Source organism: Nuphar pumila, chromosome 3, assembly GCF_984573655.1.
Source record: "Nuphar pumila chromosome 3, dmNupPumi1.hap1.1, whole genome shotgun sequence".
NCBI lineage: Eukaryota > Viridiplantae > Streptophyta > Magnoliopsida > Nymphaeales > Nymphaeaceae > Nuphar > Nuphar pumila.
This window is the reverse complement of record NC_143251.1, coordinates 96310896-96333204: the sequence shown is the minus strand read 5'-3', so window position 1 is coordinate 96333204 and position 22309 is coordinate 96310896.

Below are 22309 nucleotides of genomic sequence, written 5' to 3'. Positions count from 1 at the left end.
ATTCTAGTTTTTAATATCGATTTATATGTTGATTCTTAACATCAATTTAAGATATTGTTTTGATTCTTAATATCGATTTCTATGTTGATTCTTAATATCTATTTTAAGCTATCAATAGAAATTTACATATCGATTTAAGATATTGTTTTGATTCTTAGTATTGATTTATATGTTGATTCCTAATATTGATTTAAGATATTGTTTTGATTCTTAATATCGATTTATATGTTGATTCTTAACATCGATTTTCAGATATTGATTCCTACATTATGGCAATCAGAAAAGCATTGGGTCATATACGTGTTGGATGTACGAAAACAAAAAATATGGTTATACAACTCCTTAGACTATAACATTGGTGTAGACTGTTACATTGTGCATTTGGTAATTTTCTATCTATAAGATTACCATATCTTCTTTCGTGTATAGAAATTACTTGCTTTTACATAAACCACATGTTGGATTTTTCAGAGACATGTTGGGTGTCGACATTCGCTCGTGGAGGCTTCACGTCGCAGAGGATGCACCTTTACAAAATAATGGCATCGATTGTGGCATCTTTATAATAAAGTATATTGAAGCAATATACTATGGATGAGTATCAGAATTCACCGTTGTATGTTGTACACTTAAACATGTTTTATTGTCCTATATTATTGCTGACTACATTTCTATATTGGTCTGACTTTCATTTTTTTTAGGGTGATATTCTTGGATTCCGCACAGAACTATGCAAAAAATTGATGGATTTTCTAATTGTGAAAGATACAAAACCCCATACTACAAGATTACCTAAAAAGTAATGAAGGATGCGAGACCCACAGAAATAAGAGGAAGTCATTTTAAACGTCTACCTGTTCTCAAGGATAACGTGAAGAGGGTTACGTTCTACTGCTGAGAGAGAGAGAGAGCAATTTTTGGTTCAACATTCAATTTTCCGAACATGACAAATTTGTTGTGTACAAACATTTGTAACACATTTTGTAGACTGTGTATACAAATTTTGTAAGACTGTGTACAAAATTCACATTGATCCATAAACCAAAATTATGCACCTGGCACACGTGTATTGAATACGCAAATTGCCACCTCAAGCACGCAAATCACAACAATGTCAATTCTGTAGGCACACGTTTCAAAATCATAATACAAATATCTTACAAATCGACACATCTTACAAATCGATATAATATTGCATAATATATTACAAATCGATTTTTAATATCGATTTATATTTTGATTCTTAATAACGATTTGTAAGCTATTAATAGGAATTTCCCTCTCGATTTTTATGATATTTTATCATCGCTTTGCAGATATTGCTTCCTAACACGATGTCTATTATAAATTTATAGGATATTATATTGATTTTTGTGAGATATTGTTTTGTTTGTTAATATCAATTTTTAATATATTATGTTGAATTTATATATCGATTTGTAAGATATTATATGTTTTCTAGTGTCAATTTATGAGATGTTGTTCTGTTTGTAAATATCGATTTGTAATATATTATGTTGAATTGCCATATATCGATTTGTAAGATGTTATGTATTTTCTAGTGTCGATTTGTGAGATTGTTTTGTTTGTTAATATCGATTTATAATATATTATGTTGAATTGTCGTATATTGATTTATAAGATATTGTGTTTTCTAGTGTCGATTTGTGAGATATTATTTTGATTTTTAATATTGATTTATAATATATTATGTTGAATTGTCGTATATAGATTTGGAAGATATTATGCTGAATTGTCGTAAATCGATTTGTAAGTTATCAAGCCAAAGAGAAGTGAAAATTCTTACCAGCTTTCTTAGAAATGGGAACTTCAGGATCATTAATTGATAAAATAGGGAAAGGTTTATCAGCGGGTTCAATCTTTGGCTTCTTAATGTTAGTCTGATTACTGTTTTTGTCAGCACACCCTCTCTTTTCTTGAGCAAATGAATGAGGTGAAACCACCTCCGCAACCCACCTTTTTTAGAACGGAGCTTCCTGATATGGCAGGCACAGAAGTGATGCTGATGGTAAACGCTTCATCTAGAAGTTCATATGCATACCGTCTTTGATTTATAAATAAACCTTTTGAAAACTTGTGAACTTTTATGCCAAGAAAAAATTGAAGCAACTCAAAATCTTTCATGTTGAACTCCTTACTTACTATGTCAACAAATTCTTGAAGAAAAGGTGAAATTGTTCCTTGTAAGAATGATATCATTAACATATAAAAGGAGAATAATGATTCCTTTGTTATTCTATCATATAAACTTCTTGAAATCAACAAAACCTAGTGGTTACTCGATAAACATTGTTTGATTTAAATTAGCCATAAAAATGTATTGTTGACATCAAGTTGTTGGATTTCACATTTATGAACCAAAGTCATGGTAAGCACTATTTTGATTGTAGTTGGTTTGATGACAGGAGAAAATGATTATGCAAAATCTATTCCTAGGATTTGATTGAAATCCCTTGCGACCAACCTTGTCTTTAAACATTCTAAATTTCTATCACTTTTGAGCTTGGTTTTATAGACCCACTTAGTGCCAATAATATTCATATTTGTTATCTTAGGTACAAGATTTCATATGTCATTTTGACTAAGAGCTTCCAATTCATCTTTCATGGTTTGAACTCATCTTAGGTGCTTCAAGCTTCCTTGGCAGTTCTAGGCTCAAGGGGAATAATTAAAGTCAAGAAGTACTTAAAATTGGGTTTGACAATCCTATCTTTTGACCAAGTAACCATTGAATGAGAGTTTTCAACAAGAGCACCATGATCACAGTGGTTGGAATGAATAGGATCAACATGATCCAAAAATTCAGGTTGTTGGTCCGACGTGTTTTCCTGATAAGCTTTTTTATCTAATTGAGAACCAGCATTAGAAAAAACATGAAAAACTAGTTGTTGATCAGATTGATCCTTATGAATCATGTCATGAGACATATTTTGAAAAGTTTGAGAATGATTCACAATATCATGGCAGTTATTCACTCTCGTATTATCTTGATCTTCCTAGGTGTCATTCACATTATTCTTGAATGCTTCTTCCTTGAAAAAATTAGATTGATCTCCATTTTCTCATTCTTTAAAGCCAACCACTTCTCTGTTATTGTGAACCTACAGGAAAAAGTTTCCTAGGATTCTTATAGGAAAAGATAGACTCATCAAAAACAATGTGTCTTTAGATGAAGACACATCTAATGGGAGAATAAAGATATCTATATCCCTTACATGTGTCATTATACCCCAAAAATACACATGGAACCGATTTTGGCTCAAATTTATTTTTGATGTAGTCCTTTAAAAATGAAAAACTCCTACACCCAAAAGTTTTTTGGTTGTTGTAATTAGGTATTTTTTGATATAGAATCTCAAAAAGAGACTTCATTTGAATGTTGGGAGAAGGTAGCCAGTTTATCAACCAACAAGCTATAGTGAAAGCTTCAACGCAAAACTGAGTAGGAACCCCACTAAGAAAGAACATAGTTAAACCAAATTCAGTGATGGTCTTGTGTTTTCTTTCGGCCATCCCATTTTGTTTGAGTCTTAGGACATGTTTTTTTATGAGGAATCCCATTTTCTTTGTCATGGATTTCAAATTCCCTACTATTATGTTCACCCCCTTCATTAGTTTGAAAGATTTTGATATTTTCTTCAAACTGATTTTTTATCAATTTATGAAGTTCCACAAATTTTGAAAAAAATATGATTTGTTGTGTTAACGAATAGATCCAAGAATATCAAGACATTTCATCTACAAAGACAACATAAAAAAAAATCATTGAAATGATTGGGGTTGGCCCTCACAAATCACAATGAACTTTTTCAAAGAGTTCATCGCATTGGTCTTCAACATGAATGAAAAGAAGTCTACACATCTTCCCCATTTGACAACTAACACACATAGATGTCTTGCTACCCATAGGGTTTATTGAAATAAATTTGCTTTTATTCAAAAGTCAATTGCTTGCATGTGGGGATGTCCAAGATGTTGGTGACATACCTCCTTATTGATTAAACGAAGTCTAGTGGAGAATAACACTTCCTTGGTTGCTAGACTAGATCTATAGAGTTCCTCTATTCTACAGCCTGTCATTATCACATTTATGTTGTCCTTGTCCTTAAAAAAAACCATTAGATGAGAACTCAACAATATATGGCATATTTGTGGTTAACTGACTAATAGAGATGAGATTTTATTTTCATTTCAAGAACGATAAGCATATTTTTCAAAACTAAAGACTTATCACCACATCTTAGGTTAGCCGACCCAACATATGTGTTGTCTAACTTACCTTCATCACCTATTATTATTTTTTCGGACCTTGAATACTTATGCAATTTATAGAGTTTACCTAGATCAAATATAACATGAGTAGACACAATTGAATCTCGGAAGCATGTGCGATCTTGACCTATTGAAACCTTTATTGCTGCTAGGGTTTGCAGAATATCGTCATCTTGAAAGGCCTAATTGTAAGATCTGCAAAATTTTCTGAAAACAACATTGTTTGCTTATAGTTGAAGTGTGTACTTTCGTATGTTATGACTATAGCACGTAATTAAGTATAAATTGACTATGCTTTGTATTTCGGTTCATTATGCGCGAGACCCGAAATCGCGTAAGTACACTATATGAGTAAGAAGAGCCCAATTCTGGATGAATTAATCTCTGAAAAATTAAGGGTAAGTTTATAATATATTTGTATGGTTTGTTCTAGAATTTGGTACCTATACGACGAAAAACTCCGTCAGTGCATGTGAATTACGAGAATTGCTTAACGATAGTACGCGAGTTGTAACAAGCATATTTCTTGCAAACGAAGAGAAATTTCTTTAAGAAGCTATGAATATTTTATGTCAATTAAGATTGTGAAAATGAGTACTTGATTTATTGAAGTCAATTTTATTTTTAAAGGCATTAAATGAGCATTTATTTTAAACAGTGCATTATCGATTTGGATTTGGATCAACTAGAGGTGGTCCAAACCCATGTGACGCCCCTCTAGTGGACGTTTTTGACCATGGTGGACCAGCTGGTCAATAGTTGACCAGCTGGGTGGTGGCATTCTTGCAAAAGAATGCATGGCTTGAAAAGGGAGGGCCACTATTGGCCATGCCCTTGATTCAAGACCTCATGATGAGGCTTGAGGCTTCATCATGTGGGGCGATTTTCCAAGAAGGAAGGCATGCGGCTGCGCCCCATGGCCTTTTGGTTATTGTTTTGAACATTTTCAAATAGCAAGAGACAGTTGGCTGGAAAGGGCGGCAACCTTGGGGCTCCCATTGCAATTTTTCAGAACTTTAATGGCATTTCAAAACCCCTTTTTAATGGCATTTTTGAAAAGAGTTTCAAATATTTCAAAAAGAAGATTTCTATTGGCCATGGAGGGGCGTGTTTCACCCCAGCCCTCCATCCTCTTTAAACAAATCCTAACCCTATGTTTTTAAAACCCTAAGTATTTAAGGCATGAAGGAAGAGAGAGAAAGCCCAAAAAGGGACGATTTTCCCTCTCTCCTCTCTTGCTCTCCTCTCTCTTCTTCTCCAAGTCGTGTAAGATAGTGAGAGTGGGTGCTAAGCACCACTTAAGTTGAAGCTCCACAACCCTAGCACCCTTTCCACCGTTTTTGAAAGCCTCGGAGGTGAGGTTTCGACCGTTTCTCCATTTGCTTATCTTCTTGTTTTCGTTAAAAAGGACATGTAGGTTGGTTCTTTCCTTCTTGATAGCATGAAATCAAATACCTAGTATGCATTGTTATGCATATAGGTTTTTCATTTGGTGGATTAGATGTATTGCATGTTTGGGCTACGATTTCTTTTGAATGAGCATCTTTTTCCCTTTTATCGTTTTAGAAGTTTGGATTCTCGTTTTCTTTATTTGACGATTTGGGGTTGGGTGTGGTCTGCTGTGTTGCAGCCACCACGCTTGGTGAAAGGGCCGACAATGACCCTGCCCCCTTTCCATTTTGTGGGTGCGAGCGATGGTTGGGCTCGCACATAGCCCAAACCCATCGTTTCTCTCTCTCTCTCTCTCTCGTTTTTGTCTCAGTCTGAACCAAGTTGGTTCAGACTGGACATTGGCTTCCCAGGTCTAAGCATGGGCTCAGACGAGCTGGGATGGCTTTCGTGTGCCCAGGACACGGCGAGTGCTAGCAGAGCACTCGGGTGGTTCTGGTGGCGTTGGCGCCCATGCACCATGCGCTGGCGCCCTTGGCACTGGCCCTCTTTTGGCAGGCGCTGGCTGCAGCGCCCTGCCCTTTCCTGTTTGGTGCGACCTGCACTTCTGCTAGTCTGAACACCTCTGTCCAGACCAGTGCACAGGACCCCCCGTGATGGACCCAGGCATGTACCAGGCTTGAGTGAATCGGCTGTTGCACCTGAACCAAATTTGGTTCAGGTGGCATGCTTGGCGTGCATGCGGGCAAGTCTGGACCAAATGTCCAGACTTGATGTTAGCATTCTGGCTCTTTGGAGTGGGTCCAGGTCTGTACCAGACCTGTAACCAACCCTATTGCACCTGAACCAATCTCGGTTCAGGTGGTGCGTCGTGGACGCGGACTTGAGCAAGTCTGGACCGAATGTCCAGACTTGCTGCCAAGTGTTTCGGGACCCCATGGTCCAGCTGTCTGGGGTCTGGACCTTGGTCCAGACCAGTGGCCTGTGTGGCCTGCATGGCAGCAACACCCAGTGAGGTTAGTGTGTAGTGACTACAGTTGTATTGTTGCATATACCCGTTCGGGCAAGTCTGGACCGAATGTCCAGACTTGCCACCGAGTCTTTAGGGACCCCATGGTCCAGCTGCATGGGTCTGGACCTTTGTCTAGACCAGTGGGCCGCTATATATTGTGTGGCTGCAACATTATCAACGAGGTTTGGGGAAGCATCACTCCCGAGTAGTGCGGTTGCGGCTCTTTGGCTGCGGAATGTGATTGGTGTGTTGCAGTTTTGGGGCCAAGGCATGGCCTTAGTTGCAACTGGTTTATGAGGCTGCTGCAGCAGTTTGGGGCAGCAAGTGGTCGGGTCCCACCCTTGTGGTTTCACGGTTTTTCGTGTAGTATAATTGTTTGGTTAGCCGCACATCTCAAATGCACAACAAAGTTGCCACATAATCTTTTTGCAAATGATCCTCCTTGACACCGCCATGGTAGCAAAAGGATATAGTTAGATATATATATTTATCATGCGTATGATGACATTCTGCTTATGTCGCGTACGTACATCATAGTTAGCACCTTACGCAATTATGTGGTTCACAAATATATAAAGCAAATTAACACTTATGAAATGATTTGATTCAATGAAAAACAAGGAAAGCCGCATGCTTATTGGCTCTTGCACGAAATCAGAATTATTAGAACACACTGGTTCGACAATTCGAACGCTACGTCTCTCTTTAAGTGTTTATGACACTTGGCAGTTTCACCTTCCCGATACACATGGCTCTTGTTATATAGTTATGGAAATTCTTGAATTTAAGAGTTAGCTTTGGGAAAAGGCACGTGACTATGACGGAGTATGTGTTAAACATGATAATAATTCGTGTATCCATGTCGTAGAACTTCTTGGCGAGTTATTTCGGGCTATAAACCCACCTCATGAGGCGAGCTCATTAATGATAACAACGTAATGTTATTCGCACTCTTCTTGCTAAAGTGCACCTCGTGCGTTGCATGTTCTAAAGAGGCTTTGCCTTAGTTAATCAGTTGACGAAGTGTTCTTTATTGCAAGTACGCTTGGTTCCTCTCTTTAAATAAACAAAATTGTATCACTGCAATACATGTATGCATACCCTGTTTGAGTTAGTTTACCGTAATTAAATGTTTCTAATTGTCTCATCATGATGCACCTTGTTTCATAATATTGCATTGCTTGTTTACGTACTTGCCGCAGAATGCACATGTATGTTCACACACACTTGTGTTTTACTTGCTTAACTCATTTAATTGCATTTAATTATAAAGCATGCTATCACTTGACTGTTGTCAATTATTGTTTCATACGTACTCTTTACTGCCTCTTACTTGCTTATGTTATGCTTGTTCAATTATTGCAAATAAATGATGATGCTATGAATTATTGCAAATGGATTGTCGTGGTTGATTTCTCACCAGCTCGCAAGAGTACTGACCCCGTATTATGGGGATACAAGTGTTGCTTCTAGGCGTGCGATGGAGTTCGATGTGCGGCAGAGGACTCAACCCACTCTTCTAAAACATCAAGGATCTTGGCAGAGTTTTTGTAAAAAAAGAATGGTTGTACTAATTGTAAAATGTAATAAATAAAAGTTCTTTCTTATCATTGTTGTTTCGCCCTGTGACCCGCCCAGAGTTTTTCACTTGTTTTCCCTTTTGGTACTTCCGCACTTGCGCAAATGTTTTTCAAAAAAAAAAGTTTACCCTAAAAATCCAAAAGATTTTTATTTTTCAAAGTCGGAAATTCTGGGGAGCCACACTAATTGAACCTATGCCAGCCATTAATGGTTTGATTTTACAGTTTGTTGCAGATTTGACAAATGACGCCCTTATCTTTGTTGGGTTTTGGTATGGATCTAGTCTGATTGTTTTTAGAATCGGGTTTTGATCCAATATTGTTATTGTTCCTTCTAGTCGACTACCCAGCTTACGTGAACTCACACTCTTTTAAGCTGAATTACTAATTTTTATTCGAGAACTGATTTTTTTTATTTTTCACTCATTGCCCTATGAAGGTAGAGTGATGATCGATGCCTTCTTCTTTAACATGAGTGTTGCATCTAGTCTCATGGTTTTGAAGCAATGCAACAACCTTATCATAAGGTTGTCTCGAGGGTTTGATCATGGCAGCCACAAATGATTCATATATTAAACCAAGACCATTTAACAACCAAAAGACTCCTGCGCTTGGATCGTCATGTTCGACATAGGGTACTCTCCATCAATGAATCCAACCATGTCTTGTCTCTCAATGAGTCCATGCATCTGAGTTTGTCACAACAGAAAATTTATATGGTTGAGTTTGATCGATATAAAATTGGCAACATTGAAATTGTAGGAGTATGGATACTTTGAGGCCATTGGAAACATGATACCACAACTACCAAGAATGGAGCTCTGATACCATAAAACAAGCACACCATAGAGAGAGAAAACACAAGTTTACGTGGTTTAGTGTATTTTTCACCTACGTTCATGGAACACCTTAAAATAACTCACCCCTGTACACGAGGTGTTGTATTATTTATAGTGTTATGTACACATTTGAGAAGAGGCCTCCCTTCCATAGAGTCTCCTTGATCATAGGAATTGCTTAAAATATTATTATATTTAGAGATGGTAAAAATATCTTCTTTGCTATTTTTTATTTTTTCCTCAGCTGAACTTTCCTTAACGTAGGGATGTTGAAAATCCTTTCTATCTTCATGAGGATCATTATGTGCATTAGGACCTTTATCGTTATCACTCACCTTTTTAGGTGGGAACTCTAATTCCCTCTCGTATCCATTCTATCTTTTCCCCCTTCACTCAGCCGATCAACCTTCTATCTCAATGATCTTTCAACCAATCACCTTACTGGAGCACTACCAACAGCTATTAAGCAAAATTCGACCATTCCTTGGTGAGATCTAACTTTCATAATTCTGATGTAGCTTGGTGAATTCAGACTTAGATGAGGTTATGAACATCTTCTGGTGTCCCTAGAAGCAATTCAATCATCTTTTCGTCAGTTGGACCACAAGGTTGTCTGATCAAGCTGAATTGAATCTAAGCACAAATTCACTATCGACTAGCTGTTCCAGACTATCTGGTGCATTTCCAGGTTTATATATATATATATATATATATATATATATATATATATATATATATATATATGAGAACTGAAAATATGAGAACTAATGTGTGAACCATAATTTTTATGAATTTTTTATTCTTTCTTCTTGAATCTAACCATGCGGATGTGATCTACATGCTTTGTTTTATAAGAACATGCTCTTGGATCATCTCTGATTTTGATGCATAAATACGACTTTTTTTGTAATAACCTAGTTTTTGTTTGATAATTATTAGAATTTTTTTATATATAATGTGTAATTTGTTTGATTTGGGTCTGGGATCCAGGTTTCCGATCCAAGATCCATAAAGGGGTCTATATATATATAATTAATATCATATATATTTATATGTATATTAGAAAAAAATACCAATCTAACTCTAGGATCCATAGTTGGATCCATTTGGACCCAACTTGTGGGTCCACATCACTTGACTGAGGCACGGACCCAACTCGGGGTTGGCTTCTGTGTCTCGGGTCCGAACCTGGGCCGCGCTCTGTGAAAAAAATTAAAATAAAAGGGGGTTCAACCGCTACAGAGCTGAACCCTATATTGGAAAGGGAAAAGTGTTAGGGTTCAAAACCCTAATGCTGTGCGAATCAGGGTGGGGTGCGAGGCCACCAGAGGGAAAGGGGGGAAAGCTTATACCCTCATTCCTTTTCGAGGGTCACCCTTCTTTAAATGGGGGTCCTGAACTCCTTCGCTTGCACCCTCTCGTTCTCCCTCTCAACTCCTTATCGCTCTCCCTCCCGATCGCCTCTTTGCGGCAACACTGTCGAGGCTCGACCGACCTCCCACTCGCAGCAACCGCCTCTAAAGCGCGAATTTTTGAGGTATGGGTTCTTTTGTTGTGAATGAGAACAAAGGCATGGATTTGTATTCCATGCGATTATTTGATAAAAATACATGGGGAAAGGAGTAAATCAAGAGATTTACCCTAATAAGAGTTTGATTACCATCTTTTTTGGAGTTTATTCATGAGAAAATGTATATTTACGTAATCATGATTGTGAATCTCCAAAACTGGACAGATTTGCTATGTTTAGGACATGCCTCATCCAGGTTTAATACATGTATATTCTTCATAATGGGGTGCGAGAATGGGTAGTTTTTTTTACCTTTGCAATTTAATTGTTGTGTGTACTCGTTCTTCAAAAGTCCCTTTTGTGTTCTTTAATTAATTTCTTTGGCTGATAGCAAGTTCGACAAATCCTGTATTGGAGTTATTATTTGGTTTTGAAATGTCAAACCAACTTCACAATCATACAATCATCATATTTGTGGATGTGTTGCCAAATATTCATCATTTATCTGTTGCTCTGTGTTGGTTTTATGAGTAAGAGCACTTACAAACTTGTCAAAAAGGCCATAATTTTTCTGAAATCTTTTGTTCTTACATCCATGCTGGAATCCATGAAAAGATCTCTGACCATGCTCGTGGCATAGTTGCCTTGCTTTACATTTACATCTGCTTCTGACAAATATGTTTAAGGTGTGGAGTGGTTCTGCTAAGAGCAAAATTTTGAATTGTAAGAATGATATAACTAACCAATAAAGTTGATTATTGTACAAGTTTTTAATCTTTTTATTTTTATTTTTTTCATGATCTTAATTATAATGGAAGAGACAATTAGAGGAAAACATGTATTATCAGTTGGGGATATTATATTTACAACATATACCATATGAGGTGATATATGAGTGGAATGTCCCTTGATAAGAAAATTGTCCCTTAAATTTTTAATCCATACTGAAATGTTGTTTGACACACTAAATGCATTAAAAGAACAAACCAAGTTACTCTGTTGTTCAGTTTTATGTGCATTGAGTTTCAAATGGTAATTTTGGGTTGAGTTCCTTTCTGGATTAAGATGTGGAAAACCAAAATGAGGTCTGGCCTGTTTGGCTACTCAGGATGTGAATGGGCTTTGCTGAATCTCGGTAAAACAACACTCAGTTAGTTGGGTTTTTGGAACATATGCAATCTATTCTCACCTGTGTGGTACTAACATGCTCCTCTTAGTGTCACATCAAGGGTGCTAACATTATGTTTAGGGTCTAATATTTGACTGAACCATACCTGTTTACTCAGGTTTTTGGTACATGGTAACATGAATCCATTTTAAAACATTTGTTTTTCAATAAACCATCTGAGAAAAAGTAATTATATTTTTCTGAGAATTCTGGCAACAAACTCAAGCTTTGTTGTTTCTTGGATGCTGGCCTGTCTGCCCTACAGGTTAATAAAAAAAATGCATTATATATATATATATATGTTAGTCCAGAATTGCACAGGTTACATTGATTTCTATACATATATACACTTGTGTTTAAGTGTTTAATTGATTGTTTAGTTGTATACATGATCATCGTTTATGCATCATGTCATGCCTATTTACAATGTGATCAAAATGCATATGCCATGTAAAGTTGTTAGGCATGCATCAATGTAATCAACATGGCAAAAATGTTATGAGTGCTACGATGATTTAGCTAAACATGTAATCGTCCTTGGTTGCCGTCGTATAAGCTGTTTCCAATGCTTAAACTGAATATTATATGTTGAGTTAAAATGTGTTAACACATGGTGGTTTACTTATACATGAGCATACAGGGAATTGATGTGGAATTACCTGTAAGTGACTGCATGATGTGTTCACAAGTTTGCTTAAAGTAAATTGTAAGTGAACAGTTGACATGAATCCAGGTATTAAATGAGATTGTGTTGGACATGAACTTTTGTACTAAATGAGAACATGCAATAGACTTAAACATGTACATTACATGAAAACATGCACTTACCACTATCATATGAATTGAATATAAACATGTGGAAATTTGCATATATGAATTTGCACATAAAAAGCATGTGATTTATTTCATATATGGCATGTTATGGTTTTTGCAGATGGTGCATCGATGGTCTAAATGAATAATCGTGGGTCAGGTGGACCTCGACCAGTGGTTTGCTCCTTTATTTATTTTAAACACATCGCAAAAAGCATATTAATAGCTTGCATTATATTGCATTGTTTTATGTGTTTTCACGGGCGGGAGTCCTGTGATGGCTCTCGCAGGGGTAGATGGGAGTTGTTGCCTTTGTTTGTATGCTGAATTTGTAAATTAAAGAAATGAGATAATAATAAATTAATAAAAATAAAAGAACAGTGTAATGTATTTTTTAAGATGTCTCGTTGAGAGTACAAGACTCTTGGAATTGTGGTTTTTGAAAAAACCAAAAGGATACAAAAACTTTGTGTGCATTATTGTTGCCTTTGAACCCGATATTGTGGTTCTTCTTCTTGCCATGGTTTTAGGGAGAGTCCGCCACTTTTTTGGGGGGTGGTGTGTAGACACTAACTGTTATTTTGATATACCAAGAAAGTAGCACATGTGGGCATGAAGGGTCCCTAGTGTTCTGACATTAGATATAGAGGTCTAATATTCTGAAGGTGATTCGGTAGAGGGCTAAGTTTGGAACCCAGTAATAAAATAACAGTTGTGTGCTAAGTTACCCTGTGAACCTTACTTGACCTCAGAAAATTTTACCCGTTTGATGTATCCGCGAACAACGGTAATTAAAAAGAGAAACTTAAATTGTATGTATTTAATTGGGCATGCATATGAAAAAGGAAACTTTAAGGAAAGATAATAAAGTGTTCATGATTATACATAAACTATGCATATTCCTGCTATACATTAGAAATGCATATTTTATTTGTTCCCTTAATTATTACATGTTGGTGAATGTGTGATGTTTAATTTCTAATGCATGTTAAATATCTTGTTTACTTAAGTTGTGATCCCTGCTATTACCTAAATGTTCCTTCATGCTTAGAAAATTGTTCATTGTTACCTGAATGCTAAATTAAACTATGTGATTGTCATAATCGTATTTCTCTGAATTATTACATAAAATTTTATTTGTATTCTTTATGCTCATTTATTTCATTAGAGGAATTTGTATGCAGAATTCTTCAGATTTCTTACACTCTCTATTTGTGATTTTTTGCAGCCGCTGAAGACCAGCGAAGCAACTAGCTTCTGGTAGAGTTACAAGTGTCACATTTTTGCTGGACAGTTCACAGAGGGACAACATGACTCCATTTTTTTCTTTATTTACTTTTATGTCATTAAAATAACTCTGATTTGTCCTTTATAATTAATGTTAGATACTCTTTCTTTCATGATTAATAAATAATGAGTTGCTATGATTTGGGATGATAAATGTAAGCTCTATTGTGGTTGATTGTTTTATCCAATTGGGAGTAGAACTGTAAAGGGCCCAGGTTTTTGGAAAGATTTTCGCAATGGTTTTAAAAAAAATCTGCATTTTCAAGAGGTATGAGTTGGGGTCGTTACATTTTTAAGGCTTTAAAATCAATGACTCATATTCTTCATAAATATTCAGGCATTCAAAAATCATATTTTTTCATAAAAAATACACGATCCAATGGTTGATTCCTAGCAAATTCATCATGCCAAGCGCATTCACATGGTTGGATTAGCACAAAAAGTGTTGGAAATACCCATATTTCCAGTTCTCATGTTTCAGTTCTCATATTCTAGTGATTATATATATAATCTAGATTTGCTATTATCTTTTCTTTTGACTACTAATTCAAATCTAACTAGATTGGATAAAGTCAAATTTAATAATGTTTATATCCAAATTAACTGAGTATGATCCATTTATGCTAGTATATCTTCTTTTTTTGGAAACCTTAATCCAAAAGAACAAGAACTCTCATATTGATTCCATGATAAAAAAAATAATATGAATTCTCAAAGAAAAGAAATGAGAAAGTTCCAGTTATCCAAATGCTAGAAATCTAGAGATTGAGAATTCTCCTTCTTGATAATTCTTTAGATTGAGAATTCACTTTTTCATGAGAATTCTCTTCCAAAGTATCCAAACACAAACCCTTTACTTCTAAAAACAAATTTGTTGCCTAAGGTAACTGGGGTAACTTAATAAATAATGTATGCATGTTGCCTAAAAGAGGCGTGGGTAGCATCGAGGCTTAAGTTTTGAGGCCCAACGCATGTAAGATCGTGTTTGGAATCAACTCGTTTTTACATTTTCTTCGTAAACTGATATGTTTTACCACTTTGGCAAATCCAGAAACATACAAGTCAGGTCCTAATTAATCAGATTTGAGACTTTAGTATGAGATTGACTCAGGCACAAATCTAGATCCAGACCCACTACTCAGAAGACAGATCGTGACCAGCCTGACCCGACTCATATCTAATTAATCCACTTGTATCCTGACAAAATATCTTCAACATTTATTTCAAATGAGCTGCTTTAAAAAGCATAAAGAAATAGGAGGCAACCTCAATCCCGGTTCGATTCAAGCAGGCGCTACACCCTTGAGTAAGCCTATGCCCAGCATAAACCCTGGGCACAAGGGTCCTTGCACCATCAGAGTTTTATGTCATCGGGACGATGACTATGCCTCTGTAGGGGTGTCAACTGGGCGGTTTTACCAGGACCAAAACTTATAGGGTCCGGGTATGGTGAAAAATAAGAAGACGCGATTAAGATCCGGGTCTGAACATGAAGGTCCAATTAATACATGAACCTGGTTATAGTTTGTGAAATTTTATACCATACCCAGGCCCGACCCTAGCTCCGATTAAGACCCTTAAATTTTCAATGTAAAAATGATAAAATATATTATTTTACTGGTCTGGTTCATGTAGTTTTTATTGGGTCCGGGTATGGTTTCTCTTTTGTAGACCCGAGTCCAGACCCGATACCATACCCAAAAATCTGGTCCAAGTCTGGTTTCACCTGGATCCGAACCAAACCCGACCGTTGACACCACTATGTCTATGTGCCTGGTGCGGTTTCTCCAGGTTATACATGAAAAAGAAAACCTAACGTGATAAGTTTTTTTTTTCAATTTACTCAATAATAAAATCCCTTATTTTTTATTCTTCTTTTATATTCTATTTGACAAAGAGTAGCCCCTGTTTATTTGGGATTATGGCCAAAAGTTTGAGAGGTATCCGGAATTTATTAAATGACTTTAAGGTTTAAAATTTAGCTCGAAGTACAGTGGGAAAAATGCAAATCTCACTATTTTAGATGGAGTAAGAAGCTTTAATTCTAGAATAGCATGCTACATTAGGGTCTAACGAGACAGATGGATGGTTATATATCACAATCATAACCAGATTCTCCTAGGTGCTATGCCCCAGTTTGCTTATTGAAAAAAACTCATTTTCCTTCAATTCCTAAGCTCATATCGTTATAAAGACCGGTTAATCAATGTGAAATAATATCGTCAAATGGTATTGGTGATGTTTAGATTACTAATTATGACTAAAGGGTTTGTTGAATTGAAGAAAGCCACTTTTTTGACTCATAAAATTTTGACACGTTATCGGCCGTTGCTTTTCAAAGTTCATGAAAGACCAGCATGCATATTATAATCACATGACCCCGAAACTCATATTTTGTTAAAACACTGTCTGTACTTTATCATATATGCAGAACTTTATTGAGAAAAGAACTGAAGACCTATAAAAAGATTAGTCTCTAGGTACACCTAGTGCACCCTATCATTACTATTTATTTACAACTTTAAACTTGAGATTTGCAATTTGCCAATAAGTTGGAAAACAGGTATCATGAAACTCATATTTTGTTAAAACACTGTCTGTACTTTATCATATATGCAGAACTTTATTGAGAAAAGAACTCAAGACCTATAAAAAGATTAGTCTCTAGGTACACCTCGTGCACCCTATCATTACTATTTATTTACAACTTTAAACTTGAGATTTGCAATTTGCCCATAAGAGTTGGAAAATAGGTATCATCGTCACTCTTGAGTGCAAAGCATTGTACTTTTTCAATTGTATGGCAGGCAATCTTTCAACATAATGAAGACATGGAAAAGGTTCCTTTGTTGTTTATAGCAAGCTTCCTTCTGAAACAAAAGTGAATAAACTCAAAGTGGAGGTTGTCACTACTTACATGATGGAAACTACCAGCTTGCTCAATATTCTTTAAGATGAGCACTGTCCCAGTTGCTTTTTCATTCCAGATGCTTCTTTCCATAGCAATTTAAAATTATATTCCTTTAGCATATGTCCGACAGTTGCATGATCACTGTTGTCAACATCATCAGACAAAATTTAGATTGCAATAAAAAGGAAGGTCATGAGCAAAGGTGACAGGGCAGAGAGCCCTTAATTAATTCAACCTAGAACGTCAACTTTCAAATATTAAAAGAAAATGAAAATGAAAAGGCAAGGTGATGTCTAACATTCTAGTATAGGAAAAGTGTTATTATATAGTTTATGTTTAAACAGAAGTTTTTTTTGAGGGAAAGATCAATTCACTAACGTAGTAATAAGCAATAAAGTGTTGAGGTATCATCCTGCTACAGAAATTTAACAGTAAGAACAAAGGAAGCTGAGGACAATCCTTCTTTTGATTTTACAGAGTTCCTTCAATGAAAACTCTGTTTTTCCCAATCCATCCCAAGTCTTGACCAGGCCATTTGTGTCACGCACGTTGCGTTATTTCCCATTTCAGTTGGTCCAGCAGTCTCGTGAGGTCACTGTGTCGGCCATTGACGATGCGCTGATTCCGTTCATGCCACAGCAACCTCCAAGCAATAAGTATCCAAAGCCTCCAAATAAATTTCCATCGTGACCCTTTGGAGGCCAAGTGATCTGCAACCAGCATACTCCTGGGAAAGTGAAAATCGTCTCAGGTCAAACACAGATCTCCCCATGCATAGTTGAGAAGTGCACGTACGAAGGAGCACTCCCAAAATAGATGGGCTAGTGATTATTGGTGATGGCAGCACAAGCTGCATCTGCTGGCCATTTGAATGCCGCAACGGTTGAAGCGCATCTCTGTGTCAACCCTCCCGTTCAGGATAAGCCTGCCCATGAGTGACCATCTTGGTGGAAGCCCATTTTTTTGGCAGCCAGCAAGGTGCCGGGTTGGCGAGCGCCCTGTAAAGAGAGGACGCAGCGCAAGCACCATCATTGGACAGAGACCACTTTACCCTGACTTCGCGCTGCACTAGCAAGAAATTCATAAGCAAGCTAATGAGAGTTGCCCATTGTTGGAAGGCCAACACAGGGTTGTCTTCTCAAGATGATATTGTTGGCTTATGCTTCACGAGTGCTAATTTAACACATACCAATAGACCCCATAGTCGATGCGAGGTACGGGTGCTCGGCATTCTCCTCAGCCTATCGATGCCCACAATGAGCTTAGGCCTTGAAGCCGATGGTGAGCAAGACCCTGAACACAAATGAAAATTATGAGAACACAGGCAATAGGCTTTCACCTGTGCTCAGATCATGTAGCCAAGCCTCATATTTATAGTGGAGGATAAAGGGGGGCGGGGGGAACTCATAATGTGAACCCCTTCACATTCTTGTAAACCCTACCCTACTAAATCCCACTAATAGTCCACTGACCCCTCATTAGTGTCAAACTGGGTCACACTATGGGTTAGACCCAAACTCAAATGTCCAACAAATATTCCAAGAATGATCCTAGACATCAATGACTGTACAATATTTTCAACGAACAACTTTGTAGAGGTCAGGAAATGTATCCTTTAAAATCTGATCACCCGACCATTTATCATGCTAGAAAAGAGTTGATTGACCATCCCCCCACCTCGATGGTAATGGCATGAGAAAAAATATCTATAATTGTGATCCATCCCTTCCAAATATTGGACCCGTCTCCACTTATGAAAGGTCATATTTTTCCTTAAACATCAATACTATGCTTTATATCCATTTTGTTAAGAGAGCTACGATAAATTCTTGCAAGTTATGTCTACCCAACCCGCCGATGTCAAGAGGTTGGGACAAGGTCCCCTAACCCACTTTTGCCTCTAAGAGGTCATCTAGTTTGCCATTTCATATGAATCGCTGAAAAGTGGTGTTTATATGCTTTTCCACCTTTGTTGGGATTTGAAGATTTGTAGAAAATGCATCACTGAGCATGATATATTAAAACAAACTAAATCGACTCTTCACATCTTCAACAAAAGTCATGATGCACATGATTGTGCCTTGTCTAGTACCAAGTCCTCTACTTGACTCCAATGAAGCTCCCACGAGACCCCTAAATGTAAGTGAAGGCCTAGGTTATAAAAACATGTTTTTCGTTGAAAAAACATGATCCAAGAGTCGATTCCCACTAAATCGATCATGCTAAACACATTTAACAATTAAGATATATTATAAAACACTTAAACCTATAGGGCATAATGATAAATGAGGCCTAATATGTTCAGTTCTCATATATATATTGACAAATCTGATCATATAGATGTGATCAACATGGTTGAAAATATATGAATAGACTCTTGTATCATTTTTTTTTTACGTGTACAAAGGATTTTTCAAGGTTCCAAAACTCATGGGTTTTGAAATTTTTGAAATTTTTCATCTTATAAAGTCTAAATTGCCACCAAAAAGTTAGAGACACATGTTTGCCAGTTCTATATATGCTATTTTCTTGTCTATGTTATTTTCTTGTCATCTGTACCAAAAATCTGAAAAAAACAAAACAAAAAAGACAAATTGAGATGTTAACTTTTCATTGTCACCAATATAATCTTGATTTGATAAGCGACTGAAAAAAAACATCATCTGAAAGATAGATTGTTCTTCATAAACATGCAAACAACCAACATAAGCAAGGATGAGGAGATCCACATAAAATATATACATACTTGAGAAATTTTGCATAAAATATAAGAAAATTTGAGAAAGTCTGTATATATTTTATGCAAACTTGAGGAAGTCTGCATATATTTTATGTGGACTTGACGTAGGACTTGAGAAAATCTACATAAAATATATGCGAACTTTCTCAAGTCCACATAAAATATATGAGAACTTAAGGAAGTCCGCATAAAATATATGCAGACTTCTTCATTTGTTCGAGCTTGATAGGATGTTCACAACTATTATTACACAAACTTTGTGAAGTCCGCAAAAAAAAATGTGTGTATCTCATTTTAAGTGAGTATGCGGTACCTAATGAACATAATGACATTTTTTGCAACTTCATGAGTTTTGCTCATTTGAAGGGTAAAAAAGATATTTCAAAGCTGGATATTTGTGATTTTGGGCAGAGGGAGAATATAAAAAATTGTTGGTCATTTCGAAAAATGTGTCAAATTACCCCTACAATACAATCTTTTTTCATTTTATTTGTATGGTTATATTTAAAAAATAAAGTTTAACATTTGCTATAGGAGCAATGAGAGGGAATGATGCAACAAAAATATTTTGCGTCATAAATACTTTTAAAATAAGTTAAACTAGTTTTAAATGTCTTTTTGAAGATTGTTAAAACATTAGATAGATAGATAAGAGCAACGCGAGGCAATGATGCACACAAATATTTTGCTTTATAAATTTTTTAAAATGACACAGGTTAAACTAGTTTTAAATGCCTTTTTGAAGATTGTTAAACCATTGTCACAATATGCCGACACAGAGAGAGAGAGAGAGAGAGAGAGAGAGAGAGAGAGAGAGAGAGAGAGAGTAGGAAACTACTTGCATGGGATCCTATAGCGATGTTAAAGAGAGAGATATTAGGAAACTGGTGTGTTTGACTGTGGTGGATAAAGTTATCACTAACGGCTTTTTCTCCTTGGAGAAAAAAAGAGAAAAAATCTCTCCCATTGCAAAAAAACAGGGAGTTTTATATTCTCTATTTGATAGCATGAGTGGGCTGCACACAAAAACCGTTCGATGCCATCAAATGCCCCCTTAAAAGTCTGCATGTTGGTAAATTTCAATCAATATGGTAGGATTTTCTTAATCTCTCTCTTAAACTTAATAATAGATTATTTATTTATCGAAGTCAACCAAATTATAGATAGTTTTTCAAGTTAGAGAGGAAGAGTGTGTGCACGCATGCGCATGTGCCCGTTCATAAGAATAGGTTGTTTCCTAGTAATAGTAATGGTACATTGCTTTAGGAGCATCTACTCCAACTAGAAGCTATGGGTATAGGTTGGATATTCTCAATCTGACCTCATAGGTGTATTCAATATAGTTTGGTTTATAAGAAAAATATCTTGAATCATGTTTCTTTGACATAAAAATACAAGATTTTCAGTTATGAAGTTTTGGTACATTGTGAACTATTGATTTTAGAAGATTATAAAAAACTTACATATGCATCACAATTAGATGTTCCAATATTTTTTTTCCATTAATAGATACATGTAGATCATATTTGTATGGTTTGATGAACAAAAAATTAAAAGTTATGATAAATTATGGTTTCTACTATGTGGGTATAGGTGTTCCTGCAACGCAGATACATATACACATGCCCGCCCGCCCACCAACAAACACGCGTAGTGCTTTTATTGTGTTACCCAATCACAATAACTTATAATAGAACACTTTTTGTTTATATAAATTTAATCAATAAATGCAAAAACTAACCATTGAATCTTGTTTAACAAGTTTTAATTACTAATTTTGTATGTTGCAGTTGACTCCAGCATTGATAATTTGAGGCATTTTAAACCATCCTCATTTTTATGACTCGTGAGCCTTTGATCTTTCACTATCTTGAAAGATGAATGTTACGGTGCACTTTAGATAATTAAACCACTAACAGAAATATATCTATATAGAGCCAGCATAAGAACAATAGTGTGCACCACTAACCACAATAAATTTTCTCATATGTGAGGCTACACTGTACTTTGTAGTAGAACGATTGGTTCATTCACATTTTTTTGATAGATATATCAAAAGTCCAATAAATCATGATTTACTTAGATGTCATATGCTTTTGATCAACGGTCTATAATATGCTAATTTTTTTTTAATTAAAATTATTTTTACATTGAAACCACTATATCCAAGACATAATTCTTTGTTATCTGTTAAAATGGTGGAGAGCAAAATATGGAAACAGTAAAATGAGAGACCGAGTACATTTTCCTTTTGATGATGATCACGTATGAAGAAGGATACATAGATGGGTACAACCTCAACTTCTCTTGATTCTAGCTAACTCTCCCTTGATATTAGGGAACAACCCTAGAATTATGTGAGGCATATCTTTACAACAATCAAGATAACTGTTACAATATTTTACAGCAACTCTTTACAAATTTACTCCTAATGTACGTAATTGACCACTCAAATTCAATATGGTAATTCCAACACTCCCCCTCAAGGCGGAGTGTGGGGATCCAACACGCCCAACTTGTTCTTCAGTTTCAATAATTGTTCACGCTCCCATGCTTTTGTGAAAACATCCACGCATTGCAATGAGGTGGCCACGAACTTAGTTTGGATCAATGCATTTTGGATCTTCTCATGAACAATATGGCAGTCAATCACAATGTGTTTGGTGCATCTGTGAAGAACAAGATTAGCAGCAATGTGAAGGTTGCCTGTGATTATCATAGAATAGAATCATGGGTTGTGAGTGATGAAATTCTGAGATCATTTAAC